Source organism: Pristiophorus japonicus, chromosome 4 (genome assembly GCF_044704955.1).
Source record: "Pristiophorus japonicus isolate sPriJap1 chromosome 4, sPriJap1.hap1, whole genome shotgun sequence".
Taxonomy (NCBI): Eukaryota; Metazoa; Chordata; class Chondrichthyes; family Pristiophoridae; genus Pristiophorus; species Pristiophorus japonicus.
In genome coordinates, this window is record NC_091980.1 from 62665932 (window position 1) to 62686013 (window position 20082).

At 45.2% G+C, this 20082-nt stretch overlaps 1 protein-coding gene across 1 annotated transcript in view; it reads left to right on the forward strand.

Annotated features, from left to right (window-relative positions):
* Positions 1-20082, forward strand: part of LOC139262927 (glucocorticoid receptor-like) — a 192937-nt gene that overhangs the window by 59492 nt on the left and 113363 nt on the right. The gene's annotated exons all lie outside the window — the stretch shown is intronic.

Below are 20082 nucleotides of genomic sequence, written 5' to 3' on the forward strand. Positions count from 1 at the left end.
CACAAAAAATCTAAGCTGGCACTCCAGTGTTGCTGAGAGAACGTTGCAATGTCAGAGATACCATCTTTCAGATGAGATGTTAAACCTACTCTCTCAGCTGGACGTAAAAGATTCCATGGCATTATTTCAAAGAAGAGCAGAGTTAGCCCTGGTGTCCTGGCCAATATTTATTGCTCAATCAATATAACAAAAACATTATCTGGTCATTATCACATTGCTGTTTGCGGGAGCTTGCTTGTGCGCAAATTGACTGCTGCGTTTCCTACATTGCAACAGTGACTACACTCCAAACGCACTTCATGGACTATAAAGTGCTTTGAGACGGTGATCGTGAAGGGCGCTATAGAAATTCCAAATGTTTCTTTCTATAATGCCCCGTCAAGCACTTGTAGATCAAGAAATGAATTCTATTTGGAAACAAGTTGCCAGTTATAATTATTTCTCACTCGTTCCTTAACAGCTGCTGGAAAATCCACAATGCTCAGTGTAACCCATCCAGATTATTTTGTCGTACTATTTCAACAGAGCTGGTGGAAAGGATTGCAAAGCAAATGCATTTTGTAGCAATAGTCCAATTCCAGTTTTCACTCAACCCTGCTCTGTCGGAATTTCTGACACAATCTTTGGTTAGAATGTATTACTGTATCTCTTACTGTTGCCTGCCACTTGCCCTAATTTATGTTAGAAATGAGCAGACACTGGAAGAAATGGGTGTAGTTCACTGTACCGTAGCAGAAGTTCAAAGGGTATTAAAATGCTGAGATATAAATACTGACTGACTAGTTCCCCTACAAGCCCAGATGTATGTATGTGCCTCAACTGTATTTTTAACAGCAGGGCATCCTATTTTAATTGCAAGCTATTTACAGCAATACTTAATCCTTTCTATTTTATGCAGCAATATTGGTTAGCCCTGCAGGCTTCTGTCTTGACAATTCGATATTAAATGCTCAATATCCTGAGTGCCTTAAATTAGAGTTGTGTAAAGTACAGTAGAATTACATAATCTATTACTGCAGAATTATGTAATCTAACATTACTGTAGAATTACATAATCTGCTATTACACTTGAGCTAACTGAGAAATGCCGATCTGTTCATTAAACATTAAGGACAACTCCTCAAGCAAGTCATGCAAAAGGCATTCAGCAGAAGTTGTGGATGTTGCTGGAGCATGTGAATCAAAACATGAATGTGAATTTGCATCTCTTCAGATTAAAGTTCTGTCCCCAGCTTTCTACCCAATAATGTCACAGCTACATCAAATTTATTTTGGTGCACTGTGCACATGCATCCCATAATGAGGACCTGTGATTGGTTTGCAATTTTGACTAACACTGCTAACCTCACTCCACCAAAAATTCTGATTTGTTTACAGCCTTCAGGAGAGCAATTAATGTAAACTAAACTGCTTCCTATGCATGTAGCAGTTACTGAAGAATAAACATGCAATGCACATCTGTCCCACCTCCCAAATTCTCTGTCATTAGTAATCCTTTGAAGATTTTAGCAACTGGCATTCCATGTAATGTACACCTTCAGCGTGAAAATAAAAACACAAAAATCTTGAAATACTCAGTAGGTCTGGCCACATCAGTGGAAAAACAGGAAGCTAGCCAATGTTTCAGGACTTAAGACCCTTCTTTAGGCCTAGGAACTATTACAGATGAACAGCATTTATAAAGGAACACAAGGGAAAGGAGAAAGGAAAAAAAACACACAGGAAAAGAAATAAAATGACTTGTGAAGTGCTTGGGTGTAGTACAGGGAATGATTAATGGAAGACGTGATATTAGCAGAAGACGGAAGCATAATCAGAGAAATCGAAGAAATAAAAGATTCATATGACTGAGATACGGCAAGGTAGAAAGGGAAGCAATGGTGCAAGTTCCAGTGACCTGGGACTCTGGTAGAATAAGTAGCAGATCAATACCAAGGGTGCATGCCACCTCACCAGTAGTGTCCCAACAGGTGAAGTGCCCTTCCCAAGTACCAACCCTCTAATTTTCCCACCCCTCCCCAACCTCCCAGTTCCCAGAAATACCAGCACACCATCCCACATTTCCAGCATTGATTGTCAGAGAAACAATGAAAGTCAGTGTCACGGCCTAAGTGCTGGAAAGATGAGGTGCTGTTCATCATTGATCTTTATTGAAACATTATGCTTCTGTCTTCTGCTAATATCACGCCTTCCATTAGAAGGCCTAGAACAGAGAATTGAAAAAGCAAGTGATGGGGGTTGGAGGTTGCCTTGCAAATAGGGCTGAGGTGTTCAGCAAAGCGCTCACCTTATCTTACAAAAGCAAAATACTGCGGATGCTCGAAACTGAAATAAAAACACAAAATGCTGGAAATTTCAGCGGGTCAGGCAGCATCTGTGGAGAAAAAAACTTAACATTTCAGGTTGATGACCCTTCCACAGATGCTGCCTGATCCGCTGAGATTGCCAGTATTTTCTGTTCTCATCTTACCTTAGTTTGGCTTCTACAATATAGAAGAGAACAGAAAATACAGTAAGCTAGATGAAGTACATGCCGTCTCACTGAAGGACTGTTTGGAACCCTGGATAGTGTTGGGGGAGAAGTGAATGAACAGGTGTTGCATTTCATGTGTTTGCATGGGAAGCTGCCAGGGAGGGGACGGAGAGAAGGTATAAAAACACAAAATGCTGGAAATCTCAGCGGGTCAGGCAGCATCTGTGGAGAGAAAAACAGAATTAATGTTTCAGGTCGATGATCCTTCGTCAGAACTGGCGAATATTCGAAAAGAGCATTTTTAAGGAGCACTGAAAGGGGAGGGAAAGAAAGAACAAAAGGGAAGGTCTGTGATGGGGTGGAAGGCAGGAGAGATTAGAGAGTCAAAAGGGATGATGGGCCGAATTAAAATGGTAATGGCAGAAGTTAGAAAAAGGTTAGTCAAGATAGGGTGTGAAAGGTGGAATACTTACCAGCTGCCATTGGAGACAAAGAGAAAAAAAACATAAGATCGGGGCGGGGGGTTGGGAAGGAGCCAAAGATGGGCAGAGGTTATGAGCTTCATTGGAACAATGCAGGAGTCCGAGGACGGAGATATCCGAGTGGGAGAGAAGGTGGTTGGGGTGATGGAAGATTTGAAGCTGAATGCCACAGAGGGAACTGTTCCTTCGGAATGCTGAGCAGGAAGAATAAGATGTGCTTAGTGGTGGGATCACATTGGAGATGGCGGAAGTTAATCTGTCAAAGGTGGATGCTGGTGGGACGAAGCGGGCTGTGCAAGCTTGGGGAATTGTGAAGTTGGAGGCCGTGGTGGAAAGAACTCCAGAGCAGATGAGGTCAGTAACGTTCTAGGATATGACGGTCTGGTATTTAATAGTGGGGTCATGGTCCAGCAGGAGGTAGTAATAGTTGTCAGAATTAGTGTTCAACTTCAACAAGGCAGAGATCCTTCCACTATACAACAACAGCAATCCCTTTGTCAGCAGATCTGATGATGATGTCTGGATTGGACCCAAAAGAATGGAATGCTGCAAGTGATGCATGCAATTCTCAGGGAAGGTGGCCTGAGGGTGGGGTCCAGGTGGATTTGGGAGATTGAAGACAGGAGATAGGCTCAGATGTGTGGTCAGAGCCTCCTGACCAAAAAAGTAGGTGTGGACTTAAAGGCGGCAGAAGAAGAGTTCAACATCATGTTGAGCTTGGAACTCGATGATGGGAGGGTGTAGGAGGATGAAGTTGAAGCCTTTGGATGGGATCGCTCAAGGTCAGAGAGAGGAAGATCAGAGGGGCTAGTGAAAATATGGTGAGAGATAATATTGGAAAGTGAAGAGGAATGGGGATTGAAAGAGAGGCTGGCATCCAAGAGTCACCACCTAAAGGAAGAAAAATGTTTTTTTGCTGAAGTGCCAAATGAGACAGAAGATGAAGTGGAACTGAGGACCAGGAAAGCTCTGAAATAAAGTGAGTAGGTGTTGCTGAAAAGAAAGATAATTCCAATCCACACTATATGGTTGACTCTTAAATGCCCTCAGGGCAACTAAGGATCGACAATAAATGCCTGTCAGTGTTGCCCACATCCCAAGAACAAACATTAGGAAAGAAAACTGCCTCTTTTTTTCCTTTTGCTAATTGTTTTCTCTTCGTTTTCCCTCATCTGAGGCCAATTGCCATTTCCTACTTTCACCCCAGAAATCAGTAAACTCCATTATGACTGGAGATCAAACTTGGGAACAAATGGCCTCAATGGTTTAATACTCGCATAACATGCAGATTTGTTAATAAAAATGCATTAAATAGCTAATAGAGATTGTGTAATAGTTCAGAAGTTGCTCTAAAATTCAGGTTTCCTTCAGTTTATCACTCTTGGATCCAAGGCAATGTATACAGTTCTAAAAATAACCACCACTGATGACTGTGGAGCAACATATTTCAGAATTAACCAGATCATGTTTGGTTGTGCCTGCCTTTTTTTCCTGACTTTTATTGCTGAAGAATCTTGCCCATTTCCTCTACAGTAACCACCCATATGGAAGATGATTGGCTACTGTTAATTGGCTCATTGCCAGCTGGCTTTTGAATATCTGTCAAGGTTACAAAAGTGCAAACTGTTTTCTGATGCTCTTTTCTTACTGTACTGAACAATCTAATAGAACCACTAAGCGAATTAGAATCTAAGAGTGAAATATTTTCAGAATTTGGCCTCTGACTATTTATTACTTTGCAAACTTTCCAGAATTACAACTTGTGCTCTTCAAACATCTTGTATTATACTGCTTCTGTTTCTCAGAAATGTGTTGGGTGTACACTGCTGAGAAGGGGGAGTAATACGCTTTAATTTATCTATAGTTTTGAACAAACTGCATGCATTGACTTGCGAAGCAGAAGTGCCTCTCTGCAACAACTGGATTTGGCAATGTCATTGTATTGCTGCTGGCACTGCTCAATGTTTACTATAATTTAAGCTCTGCTTTTGTCAAGATTTTGTGCGAATTCCTGTAAAGGTTCTTATATTTTGGATCACGTGAGGAATTCTTGGTACGCTACTGTCAGTTTAACAAAGGCTCAAACTTATCCGTTGCCCAGTGATCAACTAGTGGCTGTCCTCATTTTGAGGGGTGGGGGGTCGGGGTGGAAGGAAGGGAACTAAACAGGATCTTGTTGAGATCCTTTGAAATACTTTCCAATGGAAGATTGGAATGCAGTATACATTCTGTGCCAGACTTGGTAATCCGACTACTGAGCCAGACAGGTCAACAGTGCTCCAGGGCTCTGTTAAAGCCAGGCTCAGGTTTAGCCTCCAGATCCTATAACTATCACTAGGGCTGGGATTCTTTCTACTCTGCTCCAGTTAACCCTGTAAAACAATGCCCTAATGGATATGATGGTCCTGGTTGTTCAAGCAGCAAAAACCTTATTAATGCAACAACAACAACTTGTATTTATATAGCTCCTTTAACAATGAAATGTCCCAAGGCCCTTCACAGGAGTATTATGAGATTTAAAAAATTGACACTGAACCGCATAAGTAGAAATTAGCGCAGGTGACCAAAGGTTAGTCAAAGAGGTAGGTTTTAAGGAGCGTTTTGAAGGAAGAAAGCGAGGCAAAGAGGTTTAGGCAGGGAGTTCCAGAGCTTGTGGCATAGACAACACAAGGCACGGCCACCAGTGGTTGAGCAATTATAATCAGAGATGCTCAAGAGGGCAGAATTAGGAGCGCAGAAATCTCGGGGGATTAAAGATATGGAGGGGCGATGCCATGGAGGAATTTGAAAATAAGGATGAGAATTTTGAAATCGAGGCTTTGCTTAACTGGAAGCCAATGTAGGTCAGCGAGCACAGGGGATGGATGAGCGGGACTTGGTGCGAGTTGGGACACGAGCAGCCGATTTTTGGATCATCTTTTGTTTACATAGGATAGAATGTGGGAGGCCAGCCCGGAGTGCATTGGAATAGTTAAGTCTAGAGGTAATAAAGGCATGGATGAGGGCTTCAGCAGCGGATAAGCTGAGGCAAGGGCGAAGACGGGCGATGTTAGAGATGGAAATAGGAGGTCTTAGTTATGCTGTGGATATGTGGTTGAAAGCTAATTTCAGGGTCAAATATGACACCAAGGTTGCGAATAGTGTGGTTCAACCTCAGACAGGAATTGGGAAGAGGGATGGAGTCAGTGGCTAGGGAACAGATTTTGTGGCGGGGACTGAAAACATTGATTTTGGTCTTCCCAATATTCAATTGGAGAAAATTTCTGTTCATCCAGAACTGGATGTCGGACAAGCAGTCTGACAATTTATAGAAAGTGGAGGGGTCGAGAGAAGTGGTAGTGAGGTAGAGCTGGGTGTCATCACTGTACACGTGGAAACTGATGCTGTGTTTTCGGATGATGTCGCCAAGGGGCAACATGCGGATGAGAAATAGGAGGGGACCAAGGATAGATCCTTGGGGGACATCGGAGGTAACGATGTGGGGGTGGGAAGAGAAGCTATTGCAGGTAATTCTCTGGCTACGATTAGATAAGAATGGAACCAGGCGACTGCAGTCCCACGCAGCAGGATGATGGTGGAGAGGCGTTGGAGAAGAATAGAATGGTTAACCATGTTAAAAGCTGCAGACAGGTCAAGAAAGATGAGGAGGGATAGTTTGCCTTTGTCACTGTCACAAAGGATATCACATGTGACTTTGATGAGAGCCGTTTCGGTACTGTGGCAGGCGCAGAAACCAGATTAGAGGGATTCAAACATGGAATTACGTGAACGATGGGCACGGATTTGGGAGGTGACAACACGTTCAAGGACTTTGGAGAGGAATGGGATAGTTTGCAAGGATGGAGGCATTGAAGGTTGGCTTTTTGAGGAGCAGGGTGCGTATAGGTCCTTCAGCCCTGGATATTGACAGCCTGGGACAAGGGACCCTGCCTTCCCAGCTCGACTGAGACCAGTGTACAACATAGACTTGAATGAAGAAAGAAAAATATAATTTCTTCAGTTAAACTCATTTTACTCCCCTGCTGCAAAAAAAAAACCTTATTCCATAAAAAGAACAAAGACAGTTCCAGGGTTTTACAGTGTAGTTTACTGCAACATTATACTAATGCATTTAAGACCTGTTCACTTTTCACATGTTTTTTTAGGTTATAGTTTTCTGTAAATTTTGTGATGAATTGTGCTTACTGAGGTCATTAATGTCAGTACCAGGAATGACAGCCATTTTGCTCCTTGTGTCACATTGCCCACACCAAGATAAGATCACAAGCTTAAGTACAGGAGATGGAGGTTGCTAGGATTTAGGTGTTCTCTGGAAAATTATTCTCATGTTCAGCTCAAGAAGCATTTCCACAGGCAAGCCCCAGAAGTGCAATCTTATATGCAAAGTAACATACTCCAGATGAACAATAAACTCCTTATGGCCCCAAGTTTCCACATGATTTGCTCCTGATTTTTAGGAGCAACTGGTGTAGAACGGAGTATCTTAAAAATCGGAATTCTCGTCATTTAGTTTGCTCCAGTTCTAGTCAGTTAGAACAGTTTCACTTTGGAACAGAATTTTTTTTTCAAAAGGGGGTGTGTCCGGCCACTTACACCTGTTTTCAAAGTTTCGTCAGTGAAAACTTACTCCAAACTAACTTTAGAATGGAGTAAGTGAAGATTTTTGTACGCTCGAAAAAACCTTGTCTACACTTTAGAAAATCAGGCGTAGGTTACAAATCAGGCGTAGGGAATGGTGGGGGTGGGGGGTTTAAAGGAAAGTTTACAAACATTAAACACTTCAGTTTTACAAATAAAGAGCCATCATCAATAATAAATGATAAATACATCAATAAATCAACCAATAAATCAATCAAAAAAAATTAATAAGAAATATATATATTTTTTTAAATCAATAAATAAAACATTTTCTACTTACCGACTGCAGCACCGGGAGCCCTCCAACAGCGTGCTGGGATTCCCCTCCCCGCCCCAGTGTGTCTCTGTCAGTGACTCTATCTCTCTCTGTGTGTGTCTCTCATTCTCTGTCAGTGTCTGTGTTTCTGACAGCGAGAGGAGGGGGGTAGAGGGAGGGGGGGGGAGAAAGGAGATGGGGGGGGGAGGGGGAGGAGATTGGGGGTGGAAGGAGATTGCGGGGAGGGGGAGAGGGGGAGAAAGGAGATGGGGGGGAGGAGAATGGGGGGGAGAAGGAGAAGGGGGAGGGAGGCTGGCCGGGCCCGAGACTTCGGGCAGGGCCCGTCCCCAGCACCAGATTTACAGGTAGGTGGCGTTGGGTCGGGTCGGGGAGGTGGTGGGAGGTCAGTTCGGGTCGGGGGGAGGGAGGTCAGCTCGGATCCAGTCCAGGGGAGTGGGGTCGGTGTCGGGTCCGGTCCGGAGGTGGGGGCGGGGGGGAAGCGGGAGTCAGGTCGGGTCCGGTCCGGAGGCGGGGGCGGGGGGGAGCAGGAGTCGGGTCGGTGTCGGAGCGGGTGTCGGGTCCGGTCCGGAGGCTGGGGCGGGGGGGGGGGACCGGGAGTCGGGTCCGGTCCGGCGGCGGGGGGGGGCGAAGAGAGCGGGAGTCTGGTCCGGTCCAGAGGCGGAGGCGGGGGTCAGGTCCAGTCGGGGGGGGGAAGCGGGTGTCGGGTCCGGAGGCGGGAAGCGGGAGTCGAGTCGGGTCGGGAGGAAGCAGGAGCTGGCCGAGGGAGGAGCCTTTTTCACGCAGCCCCAGTGAGGCCATTCGGCCAGGGCTAGGGGCTGCGTGCTTCGGCCCCTCCCACACAGTTCGGTGCCTGGAGCTACTGCACTTGCACGCCCACTGTAGCGCGCATGTGCAGAGGTCCCAGCACTGTTTTCAGCGCAGGGACCTGGCTCCGCCCCCACAGCTCCTGCTGCACTGCGCCGAGGGCCAGAGGACCTGCAGGGAGATGAGAATCTGGAGGTTTTTTTAGGCGCACTTTGTGGTGCGAAAAACGGGCGTCCAGGTCGGGACTGCGCCGTTCTGGGCGCGGCTCGAAACTTGGGCTCTATGTTGCTGATAAGCTCACTGTAAATAGCATGAGATGCTTAATACTCTACTGACCTCTTTGACCGACAGACAACTAATACTTTCACAGACAATATATCTCTGGCTTTAAAGTATAAATCAGATTCATTAAGTAAAAATAAATAGAAGAACCAAAACAGCAGATTTCACTGGACTGTAAAACATCATGTAATTAAAAGAGAGGATAGAAAAAATCTTCCCAGAGATTGGTTAGAATGTGAAATTCTCTGCAGCAAACTGTTGTTGAAATAGAATTGCATACATTCTTTTAAATGGACTTAGTTATTTAAAAAAGAAGAAATTTCGAAGTTATGGAGAGAAAGCAGGAAAGTGAGATTAGACTGAGGGGCTCCTGGAGAAAAACACTAGCACAGACGATAGTCCAAATCGCCTATTTCTGTGCTGTTAGTGTCTGACTCTATCCAGTATCTCTTCCAAAACAAAAAGACATCAAGAATATGTCAGCAATTCTCTGCAAAACGTAAAAGATAACTGTCCTTCATGAAATGCTTTTACATGAGAAAGGCAAACTCAGAGGGTTTTCTGTTTGTTCCACCAAAGTGGGCAGTATAGTGAACATAGGAACAGGAGTAGGCCAGTCAGCCCCTCGAGCCTGTTCTGTCATTCAATTAGTTCATGGTAGATCTGTATCTCAACTCCACCTGAGCTCCATATCCCTTGTTACCCTTGCCTAATAAAAAATCTAGCATTCTTGGCCTGAAATTGGCCACCGCCAGAAACGAGGCGCACCTCCCATTTTCGATGTGTTCTGGCCGTCCCAATGCATGGGGCGGCCCAACTGTTGAAATTCAGCGTTTCAGGGATTTTTTTCGAGCGGGGCGTGAGTGGCCTCATCATGGGGCAGAAGTTGGGGCGGGGCAGAGTGGCCGTCACTAGCGGGGCGCAAGTGGGGCAGGGGCGGAATAGCCGACACAGTCAGTCATCGTTGCCGCGCTGATATCATCGCGCTGGCGCATCACATCGTCTCTCCCCTTCAGTTAAAGGGGAGGGCCGCTGCGAACTCTGCAGCCACTTCGGTGGCAAACACTGGGCCACCAGGGAGAGTTTCAGCTGGGCCAGCAGCCTGGCACCTAAGAGGGGATGCCAGGCAATCCGGCTGAATCCGCGGCCATAATTGTCGGCCTGACCTGGCAGTTGGCCAACAACAAAAAAAATAAGATGGCATTGCCGGCAGCAACACTTCCCCTTTAAGGGTGGCTGTGCCTCCAAACCACAGAGAGTACGAACAGTAAAAGTTGTCGGGGGCACCGAACGGTGGTGGTGGTGGTGGCGCTGCTCCCACAGGGCAATTCCGAGAATGGGACAATTTCCCCAGCGGCAATTTCGTGAAGGGGTCCCTGCCGGTCGGTAAGAGGTTCGAGCGTGCACGCTGCGGTGAGAAAATGGGCGGAACGGTCCCCTATAGTGCTCCAAACCTGAGGAAGGGCAATTTTTTTTAATGGCGGCCCCTCCGCGGAGACTCAGCGGCCATTTCGCGCTGCCCCATGGCCATCGCTTTCAGGCGGCCAGAGGCCTTAACGGAAGGGGCAATTTTGGCCACTCAGTCTTTAAAGCTTCAATTTTCCTCAGCCTTTTGGGGGGCAGAACTCCTGATTTCTACTACTTTTTGTTTTTTTTAAAAAAATGCTTCCTGATTTACATCCTAAATGGCCTGGCTCCAGTTTTAAGATTATGTCCCCTCGTTCTTGATTACCCCACCAGAAGAAATAGCTTCTCTGTCTCTACCCCATCAAATCGTTTTAATATTTCAAACACCTTAATCAGATCATCCGTCAATCTTCTAAAAAGGGAACTCGTGAACTAGAAAAATGATGCCCCATTTATAACCGAAGCAGTTTCTGGCTACAAAGAAAGATATCGCTTAAAATAGACTTCAAAATACAAGGGCCTTTTTCCAGACCTTCCTTCCTTAGGATCAATCTCAGTTGTGTATCTGACAACCAGGGCCATCCTGTTAAGATAGCCATCACAATTGGTAGCCCTTTAAAGGCTTGTACAATAGTACATAAAATAGGCTGTAAATAAAGGAAATTCAATCAGTGAAGTTTGAGTTTCTTTCCACTTTCTGGATAATAGTGTAATAATACTTATCTTCTACCTACCACACACATTGCATGCAATTGATGACATTGGAGAAGAAAAAGAAATTAAGGTGTCCTATTTGCATAGCTGGAGCTGGGGATCTCTATAGTCTGCTCTGTCAGAACTGTAAGCAGATTTTGAAGTCATTACAACGCTTAGCAGCTGTGAAATCTCAGAGATATTGAAAGTTTTTTATGAATTAAAACCAACTAGATCTTTGATTTGTAAGCCATTCAGCCCACCTTAGCTCATCCTTCTAACGTCCTCCCTCCTCCCAATTATCAAGTCATTTAACAATACAGTATTGGGAAAGAATTGGTGAGGTTTCCGTCTACACTGACTGAGAAGACCGTTTAAAGCAGATGTCAGGAATTGCCTTTTACCTTCTGCTTCCATGTTCTAGTGACTTGGCTTACTTTAAAGTGGTGTTCCTGGTTAGTCTTATTCATGTTTAATATTTTGTGCAATTCTATAATATACTTGCCACCAATAAAATTTTTTCTGTAAAGTTTGCTCTGTCACTTCCTTTTAAGGCTGAAGAGCCCCAGTTTCTGCAGCTTGTCATAACTCAGCTCTGAGGAATTGGTCTCGTGGCTCTTCTTTGTACAATCTTCTCCACTTGAATATTACCTTTATGTTCGTTAATCAAAACTGACTTTTATATTCAGGTGACATATGACAGCCTCCAATTTATATTCTACAGATCTGGCTGTCTCATTCAGCATTCCATTCGTTTTGTTTATTGCTGTTCCACAGTAATTTGATATGCTACATGCTTAATCCACCACTTTCCACTATCTCCAAACCTCACCTTTATTTATTTCTACACCACCATGTATAGTACATTTACGATCCCTTTGATCTTTTCTATGTGCACTATCTTGCACTTGTCTATATTAAATTCCATTTGACACTTCTGCTCATTTACAGATTTTTATTTAACTCCTTTTATAGAACCCTGGTTTCTTCCTCAGATTCAACTGCCCCCCCCCTCCCCCCACACTCAATGTAGTATTGCATAGGTTTTCTGAATCCAAAACAATCTGTATTAAGAACTGTAGTCGCCCCAACATCAATCCCGCAAGGAGGAGTGGGACAATCCATTTGGAACTATTTCCATCTCCCTACCCCCCCCAAAAAAAAATTCTGTTTGCGTGCCTGCTGCTGCTTCCTTTGTTTCAACAAACTTGCTATCTCCATCCAGATATAATTTGGCTGAATAATACTAATGTTGCAGGGTACTTCCTCCATGCTGCTCAATTAAGTACCTTGGTCAGGTTCACTAAAAATAGTTGCAGGACAAACTTCTCTGCCTTGTTAAACACGCTAAGTCAGTTGAACCATAGACAAAATATAGAATAATGCTCCTCGTGCACTGTGCAAGCAATCCTAGGTTGGGTGCATAAGGACAAAGCTCATAATTATACTTCAATCTTGGCCTCAGAATAATGCATTCTGTGTAACATGTCAATTTTCTATTCAAGTTACTTTTTTCACCAAAGGTTGCTAGTTTTGTGCCCAATTATAAGTTGGGCAAAAGGAATTTTATCGATACTGTCTGTGCTTTCCATTTAAGATCCTTTACAGTTGTCAGAGTGAGGGCATTTCCATCCACTATTGTTGGCTGCATTCATACTCTGGTCCCAGCGATGAAAGGACTGCGTTTTAACCAACTGCATCACCTCTTACAAGGAGGCTGCTAACCCATTCTGATGTTTGGGTCATGTGATAAAATGGTTATTAACAGTCAGTGTTTATGCATTACTACTGTCAGTAAATGACAAGAGTACAACTGGTTAACATCATGCTTCGGAAGAGAAAACATGCATACAAAGTCTGCAGTGCCAGTTTGTCGCGTACTCTATGCAAATATAATGGGTGACTTCTGGGAGAGGTTACTAAATTTATTAACCTGTGGGTTATCAAATCGGGCCACTTGGAGAATAGGACTGATAAATCTCTCCATTGTGTACAAATGGGGGGAGTTTATAAAACTGCTTTAAAAAGATCAAGCAATAAAACTGATGGTGTGCTTTGTGTCTCATAACCTCATGTTAACTTTTGACTCAGGCTTTCAAGACAATAACTTGCATTCATATAGCACATTTAACGTAGAAAAATATCCTAAGGTGTTTGATAGAGGTGTAATCAGACAAAAATGGACAATGGAGAAGGTATTGAGGAATTTTAATCTACAAAAACGGGCAGGTTTGGGTCGGGCGGGAAGTAAAAAAAAAAAATAATTAAAATCCCAAATCCAACCCGTCTTGAACCTGCCCACTTTCGGTTTTAATAGAGGCAGGGTGGGCAGGCAACCAACGCGCTCCCAGGAGGCGGGTTGCTTGTTTAAATATTTTAATGAGGTTGCGTGCCTCAGATTTTACCACTCTTCCAGGTTTACCCCTGACCGGCCGGGTTTCCCTGGCCTCGGGAAAACCCAGCATCTAAAGGGAGATGAGGAGCAGCAGTGGTTCCTTCAAGCCCCCCAAGCTAATCAGCTTCCCTCCCTCTGATCGGACCCCGACTACTCCACCTTATTGGACACCTTGTAGAAATCACGAGGGGAAAGGGAGTGCTAGGTCATGGGCATAGTGCTAGGTCATGGGCATTTTGCTAGGTGTCCCCCTTGGTCTGGATAAGAAAATGGAGAAGGACATGAGGCCAGACAGAGCAGCACCAGCTGCTGCAGGAGAGAGGGACAGGAGGGTAAAGTGGCATCTTTTCCCCCCTCCCCCCGCGGGTACAGGACATCCCTCCACCACAACCTCCAGTGCCGTGTCCGGGAACCTGTGTGCCCTCTCCCTCGATCCCTGAGCCATCTTGCAATGTACCGCTGTGTGCCAGCCAGCGCAATCCACACCTTCACTGGAAGTGGGTGTGAGGAGCCCACATATAACTGCTCCACAAAAATTGCGTCTAATCAGCACTCGAGTGCTAAACCTGCAGATTTCTGGTTTAACATCTCCAGACAAGTTCATTGTGGTAATCAGCAATTCGGACCAAAATTGTGTGCTGAATCCAGACTTTCAAACAGGTGTGTCTTATTAGCACAGCACCCATTTCATGACTGTTCTCACCCATTAGCCAAAATAACCCCCCAAGTATTAGTACTATCAGGTCATAAGATGCAGGATTACTAAAAATAAATAGCATTCATCTTAAATCTGCAATTAAAGCAAAGACGTTTGACAACCAGCTACTTCTCTTTAGTTTGAATTGTGGTCACCTGCATGACAGTACAGTGCGACTTGCTTGCGGTTACAGCCTGGTGCAAGTGTACAACCTTCCTGTAAACCGTAATATTAACTCTGCAAAAATAGATTGCCCTTTTGTTTTGTTCCAGATAGATAAATTTCTATTGAAAGCTGATGTGCAAAAACCTAATGTTATTGCTGTCTTCCTAAGGACAGTGGGATGTGTGTGGGGTAGAGGTGGGGGATTGTTAAGTATGGCTAGTGATGCATCATGAGTAACCTGAAGCCTGCTTCATTATCTTGGGGAGTTTGCATGGAATTTCGAAAAGGTTTTCTGAAATTAGCCATGGATTTTTTTGTCTCTGAGGGTGTTTCCCAGTAATTGGGGAGGGTGGTGCACAAAGTTGCACCGTCTAACTATAAGGTAAACATTGTAAGATCTTCATTTCATCTATCAAAGGTGTTTATATTTTTAATGCTGAATTTCAGAAAGAGTAATAGAAAAATAAGCAGAATTGCCTACATAATAAAAACATTTGTGTTTAGTTTGTGTGCAAAGGGAAGATGAGAGGCTTTTTGATGCAGTGAGTTATGATGATATGGAATACACTACCTGAAAGGGTGGAAGCAGAATTAATAATTTTCAAAAGGGAATTGGATAATTTGAGCTTCAGAACTAGACGCACCTCCAGCCACTGGCATCGACCTGATGATGTGAGAAAACTGCCCAGGTATGCTCTGTCCATAAAAAGCAGGGCAAATCTAATCGGCCAATTATTGGTCTATCAGTCTACTCTCAATCATCAGCAAAGTGATGGAAGGTGTTGTCGACAGTGCTATCAAGCTGCATTTGCTCACTAATAACCTGCTCACTGATGCTCAGGTTGGGTTTCACCAGGACCACTCGGCTCCAGACTTGGTCCAAACATGGACCAAAGAGCTGAATTCCAGAGTTGAGGTGAGAGTGACTGCCCTTGACATCAAGGCAACATTTGAACGAGTGTGGCATCAAGGAGCCCTAATAAAATTGAAGTCAATGGAATCAGGGGGAAAACCCTCCGCTGGCTGGAGTCATACCTAGCACAAAGGAAGATGGTTGTAGTTGTTTGAGGTCAATCATCTCAGCCCCAGGACATCGCTGTAGGTGTTCCTTGGGGCAGTGTCCTAGGCCCAACCATCTTCAGCTGCTTCATCAATGACCTTCCCTCCATCATAAGGTCAGAAGTGGCGATGTTCGCTTATGACTGCAGTGTTCAGTTCCATTCGCAATTCCTCAAATAATGAAGCAGTCCATGCCCGAATGCAGCAAGACCTGGATGACATTCAGGCTTGGGCTGATAAGTGGCAAGTAACATTTGCACCACAATTTGCACTGCCCAGGCAATGACTATCTCCAACAAACGAGACTCTTACTACTGCCCCTTGACATTCAACGGCAATACCATCGCCAAATCCCTCACTATCAACATTATGGGGGTTACCATTGACCAGAAACGTAACTAGACCAGCCACATAAATACTGTGGCTACAAGAGCAGGTCAGAGGCTGGGTATCCTGACTCCCCAAAGCCATTCCACCGTCTACAAGGCACAAATCTGTGGTGTGATGGAATACTTTCCATTTGCCTGGATGAGTGTAGCTTCAACAACACTCAAGAAGCTCGATACCATCCAGGACAAAGCAGCCTGCTTGATTGGCACCCATCCACCACCTTAAACATTCACTCCCTCCACCGGCACACCGTGGCTGCAGTGTGTACCATCTTCAAGATGCACTGCAGCAACATACCAAGGCTTCTTTGGCAGCACCTCCCAAACCCGTGACCTCTACCACCTCGAAGGATAAGGGCAGTAGGCATTTTGGAGCATCATCATCTGCAAGTTCTTCTCCCAAATTACATACCATTCTGACTTAGAAATATATTGCCGTTCTTCATCGCTGGGTTAAAATCCTGGAACTCCCTCCCCAACAGCACTGTGGGAGTACCTTCATCACAAGGACTGCAGCAGTTTAAGGCGGTGCTGCTTCACCACCTTCTCGAGGGCAATTAGGGATATGCAATAAATGCTTCCCTTGCCAGGGACACCCATATCCCAGGAACTAATAAAAAAAGATACTCGAGAAAGAAAAATTTGCAGACCTGTGGAGAAAGTGGACGTGAGTGGGACTATTTGGATAGCTCTTTCAAGCACAAGCACGATAGGCCGAATAGCCGCCTCCTGTGCTGTGAGATTATATGATTGTTATACATTGGTGATGTTTACATACATAAGACTTGCCACCAGGGGGCGCACCTGTGGGAGACCCAAGGACCACCTGCACACCCTGGGCAAGCAGGTATAAAAGGCAGTCGACCATGCTGCTTCCTCACTTGAGTTACAATAAAGAGACCAAAGTCACAACGGTTTGAGCTTAAGATATACACTCTTGAGTTATTCTGAACATTACAATTGGCGACAAGTAACAGATCACAAACTTTCACGTGGTTATGTCTGCTGTTGGTATTGAGAGATTTGTTGAGAGTGATGATTGGGAAGCCTTCGTTGAGCGTCTTGACCAGTACTTCGTGGCCAACGAGCTGGAAAAGGAAGAAACTCCAGTCAAGCGCAGGGCGATTCTCCTCACCGTTTGCGGGTCCACAATATATGGCCTCATCAAAAATCTGCTAGCACCGACGAAACCAACAGAGAAGCCATATGAAGAGTTGTGCATGCTGGTTCGGGGACACCTCAAGCCGAAGGAGCGCATCTTGATGGTCAGGTATCGCTTTTATATGCACCACCGTTCCGAGGGATAGGACGTGGCGAGCTATGTCGCCGACTGAAGACGCTTTGCGGGACCATGCGTATTTGTTGGATTTTTGGGGTAAGTGTCGTGGGACTTTTTCGTGCTTGGAATCGACCACGAGGTCATTCTTCGCAAACTGCCGTCTGCCGAATCCCTAGATCTGAACAATGGCACTGGCTTTTATGTCCACGAACGATAACACTAAACAGATATCATTGCAGCATCAAAGCTCACCGGCAAGTACTGTGCATAAAATAACGCCTTAGCAGGCAGAACTGTACATGGCAGGGCCTACACGCCTGCAGAGGCCAGACCTAGAATGACTGAGCCTCTCGTGGGGCGTGAATGCGAATCCATTAGCACCATGTTGGCACTGGCGGGGGTAATCATCGAGCCCATCAATGTCGATTCAAGCACTACGTGTGCAAGGGCTGTGGAACAATGGGGCACCTCCAGCTAATGTGAAAACGTGCTGCGACTCACCACGTGGCCAAGTCGGCAGAAGATAACGAATCCAGCGTTGGTCAGGCTGAACGAGTAAGAGAGGCAACTCAACCCGAGGCTGAAGAGGAAGTGTATGGGGTACACACATCCACCACCAAAAGCCCTCCGATAACGTTAAAAGTCAAATTAAACGGCATTCCAGTTTCCATGGAATTGGACACGGGGGCGAGTCAGTCAATTATGAGCCCAGAAGGCTTTTGAGAAACTGTGGGGCAACAAGGAACAAAGGCCAAAACTAAGCCCGATCCACACCAAGCTGCGCACTTACACCAAAGAGCTCATATCAGTCATTGGCAGTGCAGCAGTGAAGGTATTGTATGATGGAGCTGTGCATGATTTACCACTATGGATTGTACCAGGCGATGGCCCAACGCTGTTCGGCAAAAGCTGGCTAGGAAAGATCCGATGGAACTGGGACGACATCAAAGCACTGTCTTCAGTGGATGACGCCTCGTGTGTCCAAGTGCTAAACAAATTCCCATCGTTATTCGAACCAGGCATTGGCAACTTCACAGGATCCAAAGTGCAGATCCATCTAGTCCCTGATGCACGACCCGTTCATCACAAGGCCCGAGCAGTTCCATACATGATGAGAGAAAGTCGATCGAGCTGGACAGACTTCAACGAGAGGGGATCATATCGCCAGTCGATTTCAACGAGTGGACCAGTCCAATTGTTTTGGTGTTGAAAAGCGATGGGACGGTCAGAATCTGTGGGGACTACAAGGTAACGATCAACCGAGTCTCGTTACAGGACCAGTACCCACTACCCAAAGTGGATGACCTGTTCGCAACGCTAGCAGAGAGGAAGTCGTTCACCAAGCTGGATCTAACCTCTGCTTACATGACACAGGAGCTGGCTGAACCTTAGAAAAAGTTGACGTGCATAATACACAGAGGACAGTTCATATACCACAGATGCCCCTTTGGGATTCGCTCGGCTGCAGCCATCTTCCAGAAGAACATGGAGAGTCTGCTGAAATCGGTTCCACGCACCGTGGTGTTTCAAGACAGTGACAATGGACCATGCTTCACCAGCTCAGAATTCAACGAGTTAATGACTCAAAATGGCATCAAGCATGTCAGGTCTGTGCCATTTTAAGTCCGCTTCCAATGGTCAAGCGGAACGGGCAGTCCAAACCATCAAGCAGAGCTTGAAATGCGTGATGGACGGTTCGCTGCAGACCCGGTTATCTCGGATTCTGCTCAGCTACCGCACATGACCCCACTCGCTTACCGGGGTTCCCCCTGCAGAACTGCTAATGAAGAGAACACTCAAAACCAGGCTCTCCTTAGCCCACCCGGATGTCAATGATCATGTAGAAACCCGGCATCATTGGCATAACATGTACTATGATCGTGCCGCTGTATCATGTGACATTGAGGTTAATGGCCCTGTGTTCTTTAATTATGGCCATGGTCCCAAATGGGTTGCTGGCACTGTTAGCCAAGGAGGGGAATAGAGTGTTTGTTGTCAAACTTTTGAATGAACAAACGTGCAGAAAGCACTTGGATCAGACCAAACTGCGGTTCACTGACAACCAAGAATAGTTTGAAGAGGACATTACCATCATTGATCCACCCACACACACCCAACCAGCAGTCGACCTCGCGGTCAACCACGAGGATGAACCCACCATGCCCGACAGTCTGATCAGACCAGCCACACCGCAGTGCAGCAATGATCCCACCGACTCGCCCATGCCAGGACTTCAACTCAGGCGATCAATCCGGGGACGCAGAGCCCTGGATCGCAATAACTTGTACATAAGACTTTGAGGGGGAGGCGGAGGAGGAGAGAGGGGGGGGGAATGATGTTATGTATGTAAACATTACCAATGTGTAAGACTTGCCACCAAGGGGTGCACCTGTGGGAGACCCAAGGGTCAGCTGCACACCCTGGGCAAGCAGGTATAAAAGGCAGTCTACCATGCTGCTTCCTCACTGGAGTTACAATAAAGAGACCAAGGTCACAACAGTTTAAGCTTAAGATATACAGTCTTGTGGAGTTATTCTGAATGCAACAGATTCTATCAGTCTTTTAATTTACTTTGCTACAAATTAGACTTCAAAGGGAAAAGCAGAACTGAATCTAGTTAAATTGATTCTTTAGTTTCCTTCTTGCTTTCCTTTGGGCACAGGTGAGCTCAGGTCTACATTTGTTAGTTTTCTCCCAAAAGCCTCCTTCGTCAAGGATGCAGTTGTAAAAGTTACTGCGAATAACTGCCAATGATTCAAGACATTTTATTGTTCTGAAACAGTGACTAACTTGAGTGAAATTTGTATTTGCTCTTCTATTTAATTTTACTTTGTATGCATCAAGATACAGGAGACGAGCTATGAATCAAGTATCTTAAGATCTGAAGGAGCGATCAGGATTTTGCAGTGGGGTAATCCAAATTATTTCCAGTATGTTCTTCATTGGTGCAAGAGTTTATTGTTCACCCTTAAATTCATTATCTCAGATTATTTTGAGTGCAAGGTTCAGAGAATGTGGACTTGCCTGTAGAAGTAGACTTTT